This window comes from Rhinoraja longicauda, chromosome 21 (assembly GCF_053455715.1).
Source record: "Rhinoraja longicauda isolate Sanriku21f chromosome 21, sRhiLon1.1, whole genome shotgun sequence".
NCBI classification, from domain to species: Eukaryota; Metazoa; Chordata; class Chondrichthyes; order Rajiformes; family Arhynchobatidae; genus Rhinoraja; species Rhinoraja longicauda.
This window is the reverse complement of record NC_135973.1, coordinates 18,964,584-18,983,497: the sequence shown is the minus strand read 5'-3', so window position 1 is coordinate 18,983,497 and position 18,914 is coordinate 18,964,584.

Below are 18,914 nucleotides of genomic sequence, written 5' to 3'. Positions count from 1 at the left end.
GCTTTCCTCAACTGCCATTCTTCATTTGACCCAAGTCCTTTACCCCAGCGTAGGGGAATCAAACATGAAAGGTGAGGACAGGATTTAATACAAATCTGAAGGACAACGTTTTCACTCAGAGTTGGTGGCTATTTTGAATAAATTGCCCGAGGAGATAGTGAGGCATGTACTATAATAACATTTAAAAGACTCTTGGACAGGTGTGTGGATAGGAAAGGTTTAGAGGAATATGGGCCAAACGTAGGCAAATGGCTTAGTTGAGGCATCTTGGTCGGCATGGATGAGTGGGGCCGAAAGGCCTGTTTCTGTGTTGTATAACCCTATGACTGAAATCGTCAAACAAGTGGCGGTGGAAGGAGCCGATGACATCGTGCTGGGCCAGGCTGTCCCTTACTTATCGATCCAGTGCCACCAGGACACCGGGCATTAAAGTGAGAATATAAGAAACACTATCTCTTTGGGCCAACATCAGACTTTTCAGAGACTTGAAAGATTGCAAGATCGCACCGGAACATGGCAACTCTCCTTCAAAGAAAGGAGGTGAGGAAGAACGTCTTTAGTCAGAACGTAGTTAATCTGTGGAACATTGCCACAGAGGGCTGTGGAGACCGTCAGTGGATATTTTAAAGGCAGAGACAGACAAATTCTTGATTAGAACGGGTATGGGGAGAAGGCAGGAAAATGGGTTAGGAGGCAGAGATCAACCATGTTTGAATGGCGGAATGGACTCGATGGGCCGAATGGCCTAATTCTACTCCTATAACGTGAACTCTCAGTGTGCTGTTCGAGAAGAGGTTATGTACTCGAGCATAATATAGAGTCATAGAGCGATAGAGTGTGGAAACAGGCCCTACGGCGCAACTTGCCCACACTGGCCAACAATGTCCCAGCTACACTAATCCCACTCGCCAGCGCTTGGTCCATATCCCTCCAAACCTGTCCTATGCATGTACCTGTCGAACTGTTTCTTAAACGATGGGATAGTCCCAGCCTCAACTACCTCGTCTGGCAGCTTGTTCCATACGCCCACCACCCTTTGTTGAAAAAGGTACCCCTCGGATTCCTATTAAATCTTTTCCCCTTCACCTTGAACCTATGTCCTCTGGTCTTCGATTCCCCTTCTCTGGGCAAGAGACTCTGTGCATCTACCTGATCTATTCCTCTCATGATTTTGAACACCTCCATAAGATCACCCCTTATCTTCCTGTGTTCCATGGAACTGAGACCCAGCCTACTCAACCTATCCCTATAGCTCACACCCTCCAGTCCTGGCAACATCCTCGTAAATCTTTTCTGAACCCTTTCAAGCTTGACAATATCTTCACTATAACATGGTGCCCAGAACTGAACACAATATTCTAAATGCGGTCTCACCAATGTCTTATACAACTGCAATATGACCTCCCATCTTCCATACTCAATACCCTGACTGATGAAGGCCAAAGTGCCAAAAGCCTTTTTAACCACCTTATCCACCTGCGACTCAACCTTCAAGGAACCATGCACCTGTACTCCCTCTGCTCTACAAATCTACCCAGAGGCCTACCATTTACTGTGTAGGTCCTGCCCTTGTTCGACGTCCCAAAATGCAACACCTCACACTTTTCTGCATTAAATTCCATCAGCCATTCTTCCATTGGCCAATCGAACCAGATCCTGCTGCAATCTTTCACAACCATCTGCACTATCTGCAAAACCACTCACTTTTGCATCATCAGCAAACTTGCTAATCTTGCCCTTGTAGCGACCATAGAGAATGGTCCAGGTCGTCGAACCCTCGGATTGGCCAGCGAGGTCACGTGGGAACGCGACCATGGGGATTGGTCCAGGGAGCGACATCGCTGATTGGCCAGCGATGTCATGTGCGCGTTTGGCGCCCGATTTAGTTAGTTCGGCGAAGTCTTCAAGGAAGACAGTAAGTTTGTGATGGTTGTCCTTTACCTTGTTGTTTAACTCTGTATTCGAATATTGCGGCTGCAATAAACTTCTTCTACAACCAACAAGTTTCGGACTCGCCATATTGGTGACCCTGACGTGATCTGGACGATCACCGACTGAGCAGGAACCCGACGCCTCGTTGACGATGACCGAGCCGGGCACACCGGAGTCAAGCGCCGGAAGCGTTCATCTTCCGTTGTTTTGGACGCAGGCACCGCAAGCTTGGTTTATCCACACCGAGGCTCAATTTCATATAAAGAAGGTGTCGGATGAATCCACGATGTACTACTACCTCTTCAGCGCTCTATCGCCGGACACAACCAAGCGCGTGATGCGGTTCATCGTGAATCCACCTGCGGAAAACAAGTACGAGGCCATGAAGAAAGTATTACTGCGAACCTTCGGGTTTAATAAGCATGGTGGTGCGGCAAAACTTCTGCACCTACCAGATCTTGGAGACCAACTGCCTTCCGTCCTCATGGCCGAAATGATGATGCTAGCCGGTGAGCATACGGATTGCCCTATGTTCGAACAGGCATTCCGCGAGAAACTTCCCGAGGATGTCCGACTGCTGCTCACGGATTGTTCTTTTAAGGACCCCGAAGCATATGCAGCGAAAGCGGACGCGCTCATAGCGGCAAAAAACAAGGCAAGTGGTTCGATCAACAAAGTCTCGACATCAGTGACCACGCCACAGCGACGGCAAGATGGCGCCACGTCTCCCGCCAATTCTCCGAAAGCCCGCCAAAAAGATCCGCACAAGCGCGGCTGGTGCTATTATCACCTACGATGGGGTAACGAATCCCGCAACTGCCGTTTGCCTTGTACCTTCGCGGGAAATGCCTCGGCCGATCGTACATAGGGGCAGTTACGATTGGCCAGAACCGGCGCTCTATGTCCATGATCGATTCACGGACACAGAATTTTTGGTAGACACGGGAGCCATCGTCAGCATAGTGCCGCCGACCGACCTCGAAACCAGATCGGGTAAGACAGGTCCCACCCTCATCGCGGTTAATGGCAGCCCAATTCGCACTTTCGGTACACGGAAGATGTCCCTTGTGTTAGGCCTCCGCACGTACGAATGGCCATTCATCATAGCCGACGTCAAACAAGCGATCCTGGGCGCAGATTTTCTCTGGGCTTTTTCACTGGTTCCTGATGTCCGCGGTAACGACCTCCGACCCTCCGCCGAAGATGAGCACGTCGCTCCGACAATCGCCTCCTCGCCCAGCCCTACTGTCCAGGCCGTCGTCGCGGCCCCCGACTTGTATGCTGCGATTCTGGCAGAGTTTCCGGAGCTGCTCGTCCAACGTTTTGACACGCCTTCGGCTAAGCACGGTGTGGTCCATCACATCCACACCGAAGGCCCTCCCGTTTTCGCTCGGGCCAGGAGACTACCGCCAGACAAACTGGTGGTGGCAAGGGCGGAGTTCAGGAAAATGGAGGAAATGGGAATTGTCCGTCAGTCTGACAGCCCGTGGGCCTCACCGTTACACATGGTCTCCAAGGCATCTGGGGGGGTGGAGACCATGTGGCGATTATCGGCGTCTCAATGCTGTCACCACGGCTGATCGCTACCCCATACCGCACCTACAGGATTTTTCATCTGGGCTGGAAGGAGCGGTGGTGTTTTCCAAAATCGATTTGGTGCGAGGATACCATCAGATTCCGGTGCGACCGGAGGACATACAGAAAACTGCAACAATTACTCCATTCGGGTTGTTTGAATGGTTGCGTATGCCTTTCGGTTTAAAGAACGCGGCACAGGCTTTCCAGCGACTGATGGACCGCGTGGGCCGGGGTTTACCGTTTTTGTTTATTTATTTAGACGACATCCTGGTCGCCAGCCCCTCCGTGCAGGAACACCAGGCCCATTTGCGGACCGTGTTCCAGCGGCTCCAAGACCACGGGCTCATAATCCAACCCTCCAAATGTCAATTCGGCCTTCCTGCTCTTGATTTTCTAGGGCACAGAATTACCCCTGCCGGCGCCTCCCCTTTGCCCGAAAAGGTGGAGGCTATCCGGGCATTTCCTAGGCCCACCACAGTAAAAGGGCTACAGGAGTTCGTAGGCATGGTTAATTTCTACCATAGGTTCGTTCCGGCAGCTGCGCGAGTCCTGCGCCCACTCTTCCAATGCCTTGCAGGGAATCCGGTAGAGTTGTTGTGGTCCCCGACCGCTGAGTCGGCTTTTACAGCAGCTAAGGCAGCCTTGGCAGACGCCACCATGTTGGTCCATCCGAGCCCCTCCGCCCCCACGGCCCTGACGGTTGACGCCTCTGACGTGGCGGTGGGCGGGGTTCTGGAGCAGCAGGTCGGTGGCCGTTGGCAGCCTTTAGCGTTTTTCAGCCGGCAACTAAATTCGGCCGAGCTGAAGTATAGCGCATTTGACCGAGAGCTTCTGGCTCTCTATTTAGCTGTTCGTCATTTCAGGTACTTCCTCGAGGGCCGCCCATTTGTGGCATTTACGGACCACAAGCCATTAACATTTGCTTTTTTGAAATTGTCTGACCCATGGTCGGCCCGCCAGCAGCGGCATCTGACTGCTATCTCCGAATTTACCACCGATGTCCGTCATGTCGCGGGTAAGCTTAATGCCGTTGCTGACGCCCTGTCTAGACCTGCTTTTCCCCCTATTTCGGCGGTGGACTGCGAAGTGGATCCCCAGGAGCTCGCGGAGGCACAGCTCCTAGCGGATACCGTTTCGGCTTACCGGTCCACCACTTCGGGATTGAAGTTGGCCCAGGTAGCTTGTGGGTCGGAGGGCACGAAAGTCTGGTGCGATGTTTCTCTTCCCCGTCCCAGGCCGGTAGTACCGCCCTCCCTTCAGCGCCGGGTTTTCGATGCCATTCATGGGCTGGCGCACCCGTCTATCCGCTCCACCTCTGCCTTGGTAGCAGCGAGGTTTGTCTGGCATGGCCTGCGGAAACAGGTAGCGGGGTGGGCACCTTCCTGCGTGCCCTGTCAGACCGCTAAAGTCCAGCGCCACGTCCAGCCCCCCGTACAGGATTTCGAGGTCCCGGCTGTTCGTTTTTTCCACATCCACGTGGATTTGGTCGGGCCTTTACCTTCCTCCCGGGGCTACACCCACCTCCTCACGGTGGTGGATCGGTTCACCCGGTGGCCAGAGGCTTTCCCATTGTTTGATATTTCGTCCGCGTCTTGTGCTAGGGCTTTGGCCCTTCATTGGGTAGCTCGTTTCGGGGTCCCGGCAGTTATTACCACTGACAGAGGGCCACAGTTCACTTCGTCCCTCTGGCCCGCGCTGGCAGAACTGTACGGGTCCAAGTTACAACCCACGACTGCTTATCACCCCCAGGCAAATGGACTCGTAGAAAGGTTCCACCGCCAACTTAAGGCGTCCCTCAGTGCAAGGCTTGAAGGCCCGGACTGGGTAGACCAACTCCCTTGGGTTCTTTTGGGCATCCGGACTGCTCCTAAGCTAGATCTCGGTGCGTCGTCCGCAGAGCTAGTATATGGCTCGACACTTCGAGTACCCGGAGATCTGTTTCCTGACCCTTCAGACCAGCTGCCTACAGTCCCATCAGTGTTAGCATCTCTCCGGGAACGGGTGGGCTCCCTGGCTCCAGTTCCGACGTCACGTCATGGGTGTCCCATGGTACATGAACCGTCTTCCCTGAAGGACTGTGAGTTTGTTTTTTTGCGTAAAGATGCCCATCGCGCCCCGTTGCAGAGGGTCTATCAAGGGCCGTTCCGGGTTTTGCGTAAGGGAACGGCTACCTTCACCTTAGACATGTGCGGCAAGAGTGAGCTCGTCTCGGTGTCCCGGCTCAAACCTGCCCATTTGGATCCGGATCAACCAGTCCTGGTCGGTCAAACCCCTAGGAGAGGCCGACCTCCGTTAGTTCCGCTCAGTCCAGGACCCCCCGTTCCGACAGTTCCTCCAGGACCCCCCGTTCCGGCAGTTCCTCCAGGACCCCCCGTTCCGGTAGTTCCTCCAGAACCTCCCGTCCCGGCTGTTCCGCCAAGTCCGGAACCTCCGGCTCCTGTGGTTCAGGCTGTCCCTCTCCGTACTCGTTATGGTCGCGAAATCCGGCTCCCTGTTAGGTTCCGCACCTCGGGTTCTGGGGGGGGTCATGTAGCGACCATAGAGAATGGTCCAGGTCGTCGAACCCTCGGATTGGCCAGCGAGGTCACGTGGTAACGCGACCATGGGGATTGGTCCAGGGAGCGACATCGCTGATTGGCCAGCGATGTCATGTGCGCGTTTGGCGCCCGATTTAGTTAGTTCGGCGAAGTCTTCAAGGAAGACAGTAAGTTTGTGATGGTTGTCCTTTACCTTGTTGTTTAACTCTGTATTCGAATATTGCGGCTGCAATAAACTTCTTCTACAACCAACAAGTTTCGGACTCGCCATACCCTGTATGTTCTCATCCAAATCATAGATGTAGATGACAAGCTCGTTGCTTCTCGGACTGGAGGCCTGTGACTAGTGGTGTGCGCCTCAGAGTTCGGGGCAACTCGTACATTTCAACCAGGGCTCCCGCAATTTCCTTTCTAGTTTCCCACAATGTCCTCGGATGTATCTGATCAGGCCCTGGGGATTTGTCTGCCTTCATACCTTCATACACTTCAATATGATTTAACTGGATAACATGTAAAACAAGCTTTTCACTGTACCTCTGTAAACGTGACAACCATGAACTAAAATAAACAACGTTAGGAATGGATGGGACATGGTGGCCTTGTCCACATCGCGATGGTCTTCAAAAGGGCATTAGTAAAATTAAATCTTTAATACCTCAGACTTTTGGCTTGAAAACCCACCTACAGGATATCCATTAACCACACTCAAGCACGGTTTAATTAAATTATTAATCATAGCAAATTAAGTTGGGAGGTCAAACTGATAGTATCTGGAAACACAGACTGAGCTCCTCTGTGTGCCTAAAACTCTCAGCTTTGTGTTTCCACCTTTTATACCGGGCAATTACTGAACTCGCTTTAGGTCTTTGAAGAACCTCCACTTCCTTTAAAGACATAACACAAAAACAAAGCCAATTAGGGACTTTCATTTCCACTAATGTTTAGCCGGATTTCTTAAATCCTTTGTATTCTTTGACATGTTATCCATTTTTACGCCTGGCCTCTTCAGTGAGTGGATATTCTTTCTGCCGTGCCCATTCATACAATCATAACAGCACAAAACATGCCCAACAACTCAAGGGACTGCAGATGCTAAAGTCTAGAGCAAAAACGAAACTGCTGGAAGAGTTCAGGAAGCTGGGAAATTATCTCTGAGGCAAAGAGATGGCTGATGTTTTGGGTGGAGACCATGCATCAGGAATTTTTGATAGAAGTGGGCAGTGAAGAGTTGGGACAACCTCAGGTTGAAGACAGTGGAGGGGAGATCTGATGTGATGAGATCTGAAACATTCCAGCAGACAGTGGCCTGGTGACCGTTCGTGGCATCATGGTCCAGTGCGAGCTATGAGGAGGTGCCGAGAGCTGCCATCTGACCTCTGTAAGGTAGTCAGCACCTCAATGCAGAGCCCTAATCTGCTGCTTTGACGAGGAGTTGAGATTGGTGAATATTGTGCATAGTCCTCATGCAGGGTCTTGTCCTGAAGCATTGACTATCCCTTTGCTGCCACAGATGCTGCTTGACCCATAGTTTGTTTTAGCTCATCAAGACTGCTCCTTCAAACCAGTTAATTCCATCCACTGCTCCCTCCCCACATCCACACAGTTTTCGGTTGCAAGATTTACCTCTCTCCTTTGAGAAGGCTATCTTTGTACCTGTTCCTACCAGTCCATTAGGCTGTGTGTTCCAAATACCGACCACTTGTTCCATAAAAAAAACCTGCTCCTGCATGTTGCCTCTGGCTCATTAAGTCTAGTACCCAAAGTTTCAGACACTGAAAGAAAGATTGGTCAATTAAATAAAATGCTGGAAACAGTCAGCAGCCTCTGTGGAAGGCAAAACAGAGGTATTGCTTTAGATCACGGTATCATTTAAAAAAAAAATCCAAATAAATTCTATTTAGAATAAAAAATCTAAACAAAACACGATCTGTGCAAAACCTTTATCGCCATTTTCAGAGGCTACACATATGTCTTATCGTGGTGTTCACAAATATTTTACTTGGCACCCTTGCCATCCATGTGGCCCCCTGGCGTGATCACTGTACCACACAGCATGGAAACAGGCCATTCGGCCCAACACATCCACCCTTACAAATGGGACCCATCCATATTGACCTGCTGTCCAGCACTTGCCGTCCAGGGTCTCAATTTTCAAACATAAAAATATAGAAAGGCATTGTGACGGTGCGGATCTTTTAAATATTTGATGCTTTTTTGGAAAGTATCAATTTCTTATCTTTTATCGAAGTGTGTAGATTTTTGCAGGTTTTGGCCCAGAGCTATGTGCACTGCTGTTCTTTGAATAGCACATGTGGTGTGAGCTGTAGACCATTGGCCCCCACTCTGCAATCAGGGCTTGGTCAAACATTTGTGGGTATTTGCAGTCGTGGACAGTGAAGAAGATTATATATAATCACAGCAGCATCTTGAACAACGGAGCCAAGGAATGGCAGGTAGAGTTTAATTCAGATAAATACAAAGTATTGTCTTTGTGTTTAATTTTTTTGATTTACCATGCGTCATTTCCAAGAGACATGCAGCAAGTTGCATCAACCACTATACCCGGCCATTTGACCTCACAAAGACTGTTGAGGTCCATCAGCTAACAAAGATTCTGACTTAGAGCATCAATCTCTAATAGAGATTCCCACTGCAACTCCTCATTGTCCAAAATCTGCTACGTGATGGCATTCATGCCATCATTTTACCAGCAAATCTTCAGCAGCAAGTCTCCCTGATGGGGAATTGTATGTTTTTGGTTGAAGAGGTATGTGTGTGGGCTGGATTGGTGGCTAGTCACTGCGCGAGCGGGTGTGTGTTGTGATGGATGTAACCCTCTGTGACACAATGCATCTTTCTGTTGTCTGCAGTTTGATTAGTTGCCAAGAGTTGATTGTTCCCCACATCCTGTCGTCTGTCATACCAACAGGAAGACAAAAAAAAAAGTTCAAGCACAAGAAGAAGTGTGACGACTGGAAGGTGAGCAGCTTTGTCCCATCGAGACGTTGATGAATCTGTAAAAGTTTGCTGCGTGCAGCGAGGCAGCTCTGGGGCCAGTGGACATCCAATTCTGCTGCAGCAAGTTCTTCCATTGCCTCGGTTTTAAATGTAGAGTAAATAGGCAGCCTGGTCTGATCAGAGCTCCGTGCGTAGGCATGCCTGTGGTTTCCTCCTACCTACCGAGAACCTGCCAGCAGTCTCTCTTCCAGCAGTCAATAGCATTTGAAAAGGAAACACTCTAACGGCTACGGCGGATTTGGCTCGCAATACTCGGGACCCTCAGACAGACTTTACTCATCTTTACTCCACCTTTGGTGCTATTTCTGATAACTCATTCATGGTACATGAGGTAAGTTCCCCTTTAGTCACAATCTCTTGTAAACACATAAACAATTTATGCGGAACAATGTTGTTGGTGCATCACTTCGATGGTCACAGCACATGATTCCATCTGCATGTCAGAGTGCACTGTTGCCTGTGATACAGGCGTGGGCGACAGTAGGCTGCAGGTGTCGGGGGAAGACAGTCGGAATGTCTACATCTTCAGCAGCTGGAGGGGTCAGAGTAGTGTGGATGATGGAGGGGTCGGTGTAGTGGGTGCTAAATGGGTCAGTATTTTGTCCGTTGCATGGATCAGTGTTCTGTAGTGGATAGACTATGCTGGAGAGGTCAGTGTTCTGTCTGTTGGAGGGTTTGATGGTAGATGGATGAAAGGACAATGCTGGAGGGGTGAGAGCGCTGTAGCAGATGGAGTGGGCCCTGTTACACATCGTTTGGCATCAGCTGGCACACAGCCCATCTCCTCTGCACTTGGACTGGGTTTGAACCAAGCCCTTCCCCACGGGAAAAGAATGTAAACGAGTCTGTACCATCAGTTCCCAAGGTGTCAGCTTACAAGCACATCTCAACCCTAATTTGGTCATACTGAGGATTTGATTTTGTCAGCTATTGGTGTGTCTCGGAAGTGACCTAATTAATGTGCTTCAGATGATTGAAGTTGAGGCTGTAGAAAGAACAAGGGAGTGTTTTGTAAAATTCAAGCCACCTGTTTATGGATTGTATCTAGAAGTATTGCTTCAACTAAAGGGAGCAGGGATGTGGAGAAGTCTGCAGGAGGGTACTCCAGGGGGTTGTTTTGTGGAGTCACCACAGCAGTCGATGTCAGGGTAGGACGTGACAAGGGACTGGCCTCAGTCCAATGAGATTTCCAGCGACCTGCTAGGACAGAGATCCATGGTAACAAAAGTTGACAAGCGCAGAATAGGGCAATGAGATCTGTCACGTTGAGGACGAACAGTAAACGCAAGGGAATCATACCACGACTGTCAAAATCTAAAACCCTAAATATAGACCACAGTGTTATTAGGGGCAGATAGGCTGGGAGACAGATTTTTTTTGTGGTTTCGAGATAGAGCATGGAAACAGGCCCTTTGCTCACTGAGTCCACACCAACCATCGATCACCCATTCTCACCAATTGTATGTTATTCCCTTATCCCACAATTTATAGAAACCAATTAACCTACAAACCTGCACATCTTTGGGATGTGGGAGGAAATTGGAGTATCCGGAGGAAACCCATGCGGTCACAGGGAGAACATGCAAACTCCACACAGCACTCAAGGTCAGGATCAAACCCTGGTCTCTGGCGCTGTGAGGCAACAGCACTACCTGCTGTGTCGCTGCATGTTCTGGATCTCTGATGCTTCTTCTGCTTTCCTTTTCATTTGGAAATCACTGGGAAGGCTGCAACTCGACTGGTCAAATGAGGCGGTCACGATGCAGATTCCACACGATTCTCCAAATCACAAAGCTTAATGTCTGCTCAGCCTCTCTGCAGCAAGACCTCGTGGCAGCAAGGATGACAGCCTGGAATTGGCTGTCATTCCTCAATTAGTATTACTCCTCTATAGTTACCGAGGAGAAAGGCAGTAGGACTGAGGAACTTGGGGCAGTCAATGGAAGTACCTTTAGACCAGTCAGTGTTACCATCGAAGAAGTATTGAAGGTACTATCGTGTATGAAGGTAGACAAATCTCCAGGGCCTGATCAGATATATCCGAGGACATTGAGGGGAACTAGAGAGGAAATTGCAGGAGCCCTGGTTAAAATTTACAAGTCTTCCTTAAATACAGGAGAGGTGCCGGAAGACTGGAGGGTGGCAAATGTTGTGCCTCTATTCAAGAAGGGCTGCAGGGAAAATGTTGGGAACTATAGGCCAGTGAGCTTAACATCTGTAGTTGGAAAGTTACTAGAGTGTATTCTGAGGGATATGTTATACAGGCATTTGGATGGGCAAGGGCTGATTAGGGATAGTCAGCATGGTTTTGTACGTGGGAGGTCGTGTCTCACAAATCTGATAGAGTTTTTTAAAGATGTTACCAAAAAGGTTGATGGGGGCAGAGCTGTAGATGTGTACATGGATTTCGGTAAGGCATTCGACAAGGTTCTGCATGGTAGGCTGCTCTGGAAGGTTAGATTCCATGGGATCCAAGGAGAGATAGCTGAATGGACAGCAAATTGGCTTCATGGAAGGAAGCAGAGGGTGATGGTGGAAGGTTGCTTCTCGGACTGGCGGCCTGTGACTAGTGGTGTGCTCAGGGTTCGGTACTGGGCCCATTACTGTTTGTCATCTACATTAATGATTTGGAGGAGAACATGCAGGGCAAGATTAGCAAGTTTGCTGATGATGCAAAAGTGAGTGGTTTTGCAGCTAGTGAAGATGGTTGTGAAAGATTGCAGCACGATCTGGATTGGTTGGCCAGTTGGGCTGAGGAATAGTTGATGAAATTTAATGCAGAGAAATGTGAGGTGTTGCATTTTGGGACTTCTGACAAAGGTAGGACCTACACAGTGAATGGTAGGCTTCTGGGTCGTGTTGTAGAGCAGAGGGATCTAGGAGTGCGGGTGCATGGTTCCTTGAAGGTCGAGTCACAAGTAGATAAGGTGGTGAAAAAGGCTTTTGGCACATTGGCCTTCATCAGTCAGAGTATTGAGTATAGAAGTTGGTAGGTCATGTTGCAGTTGTATAAGATGCTAGTGAGACCGCATTTAGAATATTGTGTTCAGTTCTGGGCACCATGTTATAGGAAAGATATTATCAAGCTTGATAGGGTTCAGAGAAGATTTACCAGGATGTTGCCAGAAATGGAAGGTCTGAGCTATAGGGAGAGGTTGAGTTGGCTGGGTCTCTATTCCTTGGAGCGCAGGAGGATGTGGGGTGATCTTATAGAGGTGTATAAAATCATGAGAGGAATAGATCGGGTAGATGCATAGAATCTCTTGTCCAGAGTAGGGGAATCAAGGACCAGAGGATATAGGTTCAAGGTGAAGAGGAAAAGATTTAATAGGAATCTGAGGGATAACATTCACACAAAGGGTGGTGGGTGTATGGAACAAGCTGCCAGAGGAGGTAGTTGAGGCTGGGACTATCCCAACGTTTAAGAAACAGTTAGACAGGTACATGGATAGGACAAGTTTGGAAGGGTATGGACCAAGCACAGGCAGGTGGGACTAGTGTAGCTGGGACATTGTTTGCCGGTGTGGGCAAGTTGGGCCAAAGGGTCCTGTTTCCAAATGGTATCACTCTATGACTATATACTTTAAGGCAAACTCACCGTATGAAAGGTGCAACCTACATGGTTTTCATTGGGTAGCAGAGGCTCTGAACCTAACCTGTGCCATGCCTGATGGAGTGCTCTCAGGATATTTAGTGCAATGCTGTAGGGACCAAAGATGATTTGAGTGAACGGGAGGAGACGGAGGTCATTTTATATTTTGCATTAACAATTCAGAGAAGCCGGTGCAGAAATGGAGGGAGTTGGTGGCTGATCTGATCGAAGATATCTCACACAGAGTGTGTCTGCAAGACACTGAAGCAGCACGCATGTGGTTTTTTATGGTTTCCGGGCACAGAGCGTTAATTAGAGACTTGTTCATGACCCCAAATGTGTGCCGTTATTAATACAAACCATTTTAGCAATGTTGAAATATTTTGAGCCAATGAAATTCAGTCAGTGATTTCAAAAGAAATTTGAATGTATCCACGCATTAAGCGTATTGTTTGTTTGCCTGAGAACGTCTGCAGTTTTGTGTTGGTGCAGATTTGTAACTTCTGCTTATTGTTTTTGAGATGTACGGATTTGGAAATAAGGGAAGGGCAATAAGGGAAATAAGTCAAGGTGGCACAGCTCCAGTGACCCACATTTGATCCTGACCTCTGGAGCCATTTGTGTGAGGTTTGCACATGTCTTCCTGTCATCGCCTGGGTTTTCCCTATGGGTTTCTCCCAAGTGCCAAAGACTTCTAATTGATAGGTTGTCTGTTTCAAGCTGCCCCTAAGGCAGGTGGGTGGAAAAAGAATCGGTGGGATACCTATGAGTGTGAGACGGATTGGTATAGGTTGCTTGCTTATCAGCACAGACTGGATGGGCTGGATGGCCTGTTGCCACACTCCATGATGCTATGCCTTCCTATTTGAATTCCCCTATCAGATTTCCACATCGACAACAGCTAATCACACAGTAACTAATAGTCCTCCATGTGATTGTGATTCATCCTTGTTCTTCCTGAGTTCTTTAACCCAATTGGCCAAACTTTTTTTTTCTGAGGTCCCTGATAGAAATATATAAAATTATGAGGCATAGATACGGTAGATAGACAGAGCCTTTTTCCCAGGGTGGAAATGTCAAAAATTAAAGGGCATTGCTTAAGATAAGAGGGGCAAACTCTAAAGGACTTATGCAGGTTAAGTTTATTATACAGAAAGTGGTGGGTGCTTGGAACGCGCTGCCAGGGATGGTGTTGGAGGTAGAGCCGAACTTGGCAAAGCCACCAGGGGCACCAAGAGATAACTCCAGACCAAGCTAGAGTTCCAGACCAACCACACAGACACCTGTCGATTGTGGCAAGGCTTGCATGCTATGGTGGTCTAACAAGTCAGATGGAATCAGTGGCAATAATGCAAGGACAGCTTCTTCCCCACTGTGATCAGATTCCCGAAACAACCTAGGGTCAGGGTTGACTTTCCGTGTGCTATGGATGAATTTCCGATCTGCCAATCTACCATGTTGTAGCAATTGCACTTCTTTTTTATCTGCACTTTCTCTGTAGCTGTAACACGATACTCTACACACTGTTTCTTTTCTCTTTTGCACTGCCCAATGTACTCATGTTTGGTATAATTTGACTGGATTGTATGCAAACACAGTTTTTCGCTGTGTCTTGGTATACTTGACAATAATAAACCAACACCAATATACTGGCATGGATTGAGGATTAGGTAACCTTTTGTGAACACAGAATAGGAACAAAGGGGTGTTTTGTGTTGTGAGGCTGTGATGAGTGGGTGCTGCAGGGGTCAATGCTGGGGTGCAGCTGTTCACCTCTATGAGTTAGACGAGGAGCCAAGTGTAATATATTCAGTTTCTTGGCAATGCCACACAGGATGGCTGTGTGTGTTAGAAGATGAATGCAGGGAGACTTCAGGTGGATATCGGTAGGTTTAAAGAATGGGTGGGGAACATCGAGGATGGAACACTGGTATACCTGTCAAACTGTGAGTCATAGAATTTATATAGCACGGAAACAGGCCCTTCGGCCCAACTCATCCAGGCCAACCAAGATGTCCCATTTGCCCGCATTTGGCTCATATCCCTGTAAATCTTTCCTATCCATGCATCTGTCCAGTGTCTTTAAAATGCTGTTACAGTGCCTGCCTCAACTACCTCCTCTGGCAGCTCACTACCTTCTGAGTGAAAAAGTTGCCCCCTAGGTTCCTATTAAATGTTACCACTCTCACCTTAAACCTAGGTCCTCTGGTTCTTGATTCTTCTACTCTGGGTAAAAGACTCTGTGCATTCACCCTGTCTAGTTCCCTCATGATCTAATACGCCTCAAAAAGATCACCACAGCCTCCTGCGCCCCAGGGAATTAAGTCCCAGCCTGCCCAACCACTCTCTACAGATCTGGCCCTCAAGTGCTGGCAACATCTACGTAAATCTTCTCTCTGCACTCTTTCCAGCTTATTGATTGAAAGATATTGGTGTAAAGGGGTTCTGATGTCCTTGTACATGCATCAATGAAAGTTGACCTGCAGTTACAGCAAGCATAGGAAGGCAAACAACGTGCTGGCCTTTATTGCAAGCGGGGTGCAAGATGGCCACTGAGGTCAGATAGGTTACTTTGAGTGACCATTCCTAAAGGATTGTGTACTGTTGTGGTCACCTTATCTGAGGGATGAGAGAATACAAAACTGAAACAGAGTTCTTAAAGGATGCAAGTGGACGGAAGTGTAGACAACGTAACTGTGGGAGTCTGAGGATCGGTAGAAATTGGAAAAGGATCAATCCACCTCATGTCGTTGCGGCAGGGAGAATCAATATCTGGCCAGCTGTGAGGATGCAGAGCCCATGAATCACAGAATGTTAATGTGCAGGTTCAGCGAACAATCTCAAGACAAACTGTGTGTTGGCCTTTATTGCAAACGGGATTGAATACACGAGCAGAGACAATCACACAGTGGAGGAAGAACTCAGTGAATCAGGCAGTCTCTGTGGGAGGAAGGCCACCTGGCCCGCTGAGTCCTCCAGCACTTTGTGACTCATTTAAGATTAGTTTAGTTTCGTTTATTGTCACGCGTGCCAAGGTACAGTGAAAAACTTTTGTTGTGTGCTAACCAGTCAGCGGAAAGACTACATATGATTACTATAGTATCGTCTCTGGGTGACTACATGAAACCCGTCCACAGTGTACAGATTTATGATGAAGTGAATAACGTTTAGTAAGAGATAAATGTCCAGTAAAGTCCGCTTAAAATTAGTCTGAGGGTTCCCAGTGAAGTAGATGGTAGCTCAGGACCGCTCTCTAGTTGTTGATAGGATGATTCAGTTGTCTGATGACAGCTAGAAAGAAACTGTCTGTGAAACCGGAGGTGTGTGTTTCCACACTTCGGTACCTCTTGCCTGATGCGTGAGGGGAGGTGATCGGGGTGAGATTCGTCCTTGATTATGCTGGTTCCAGCATCTGCGGTTCCTTTTGTCACAGCAGAGACATCTTGCCCCAATTGTACAGTGCTCTGGTGAGACCATGTCTTGAATCTTGAACAAAGGTATGGCCTCCCAACCAAAGTACTGACGTGCTTGTAATGGAGGGAATGTAGTGAGGATTGATTCTTGAGGCGGCCAAGCTTTTTTGGTATTATGCAGAATAAGCCCTCACACTCTTGAGTTTAAAAGAATGTTTTTAACATTTATGATTGTTGAATTTAAAAGAAGAGTCTAGGTAAACTAAAGCAAAATCAAGGTGATTAGTAATGTGATTGGTATTTATTAATTAAGAGGGTTAAGCCGGTCACATCACGAAGAGGCTTCCTGCCTCTCAACTCCTGCACCATGCAGGTGTTGCTCAGCACTGTCTGAGAAGCTGAGGAGATCTCCCCGGTGACCTGACATCAATCAGTCCTTAACCAACGTCACTAAAGAGAAGACACAAGGAATTGCAGGTGCTGGAATCTTGAGCAAAACACCAAGAGTTGGAGGAACTTAGAGGGTCAGGCAGTGTCCGTAGAGGGAATGGACAGACAAGGTTTCGGGTCAATCTGAAGAAGGGTCCCGAACCGACACGTCTCCTGTCCATTCCCTCCTTAGATGCTGTCTGACTTTGCGTTTTGCTGTGCACAACTGGCTTTATGCTGCAAGTGATGCAAAGCTATATATAAATGTACACAATGCTAGTAGAATTTAGCACGCTAGGCACCACCTGAGGAACGGAAAACGGTTAATAATTCAGCGCGATACGAAGTTCTGGATCCTTAATTAATTGCTTTGCTATGGCCCCTCTGATCAAGAAGAGATTGCTTGATCTTGAAGAAAATCACACAAAGTACGCTGAAGTGACACGGTTTTGTGCATTGAATTAAAGCCTGGCATTGTCTTGCAGCAGCATGGAGAAAGGGTGAGCTGAATGGCAGCTGTGGACAGTGCGGTGCAGATTGTGATGTCAAGTGATTCCCGGATGGTCTGTGTTGGAGCTGGTGCCAGGGAAAGGTCATCACTGTCCAAACCGGAAGCAGCAGCACAAAGGTTGACCGATGACGTTGCACGACATTGGGAGAAGCCATCTGCATATCCACAAGCCGCAGCCTATGTGACACGATGGAAGGTATGTCTGCTGTCAAGTTCACTGCAGTAACATTGACCATCAAACCCACATGTTGTATACTACCCAACGGAGAATATCTGCCATCTTATGAACACAAAGTGCTAGAGTAACTCAGCAGGTCCGGCAGCATCTCTGGAGGACATGGATATGCGTCTTTTCCAGTCGAGACTGCTCTTCGGACGTCTCCAGAAATGTTGCCGGACCCGCTAAGTTACTGCAGCACTTTGTTTTTCACGCAGGATTCCAGCATCTGCAGTTCCTTGTGTCTGCCATCTTGCCCACTTCTCTCCAGTCCCTCAACAATGTGGTCGATTTTACATGTGCTTAGAAGGAGCCCAGTAAAGCCACAGTTGTACCAGATCACATTGATCTTCACCACACCGACATCGTGGTGTCCCGTCACCCCAGCAAGTGCCCATCACTCCAGGAGTTAGGTTTGGGCAGTACATGTTGCCCTGGCCTACAATATGTACAATCCCACAAAATCATTGTAAAATATTGTCCCTATTTCATGTCCTCAAAATCCCAGTGACCATCCACCAGTGACAACTGAATAGCAGAGGCGAGAATTGATGTTAACAAGAACACATTTCCATCTATACAAGGCTTACCACATCCTCAGGCTTCACAGAGCCTTTGCAGCCATTGCTTTTTGAAGTGTGGTTACTGGTTGAAAGGCAAGCAGCAAGGGAGATGACTTGCACACTGCAAGATGCAAACAGCAGTAAGGGGGTGGGAGCAGTGGGAAATGCTGGCTGAGATACTGGGAGAACTTTAACCCCTTTCCCCTGCCTTTCCAATAATGTTACAGGATGCATCTGAACCAATGCACTGCAGCAACCAGAGGAACTGTGGTACTGTAAATCACACTGAAATATTGCAGAGTTCATGTCAGGGAAAGTCGCTATCAAGTTATACATGGCTCTGGTCAGACCACATCTTGAAAGCATTGTTTATTGATAAACCAAGAGACATTCTAGTGCAAGAGGGAGCCATAGTCTGATCACCAGACTCGTCGTCTGAATTGTGTGGAGAGACTTGGGCACTGGTGTATCAATTAGCAAAAGGAGCAGAATAAGTCAGTTGATAATATAACTTTGTTAAATATTCAATGCAGGCGGTGGCTGTAGGTTGGAAAGGTAGGAGAGGAAGAATCATAGGTGAAACCAGTAAAAGATAATTGGTGATACAAGGAACTGCAGATGCTGGAACCTTGAACAGAACACAAAGTGCTGGAGGAACTCAACGGGTCTGGCAGCATCCGTGGAGGGAATGGATAGGCAACATTTCACATCAGACTGGTAAATTGTTGGTAATTGTTAGGGCTGATGTCAGGAATTGTTCAAGGGAAGGTTGGTGAAACCCCCACGTACTGGGCAGTGGAGGTAAAGCCTCGGGAACTGTGAATGAATTGACTCATGGTACACTGCTGGGACACTAGGATCTCATCTAGTTATAGGGGTAGTGAATTGTGATCAGATTGATGGACTTCACTTTAATGCCACACCAGAATCGCAGCCCCTCTGGTACCGTGACCCGCTCAGTTCTGCACAGAGGTACTGATCTCGAGCGTGTGGAGTCAGTTGTGAGAGGAGAGAGTGAAGCCCACCGAGGAAGCTGAGTTTGAGCAAGCATTAGCTGGAAATGAACACTGATGCAAACTGAGAGACCAGACTTGTCTGAATCTAATCCTTTGTGGTTTTGAGTG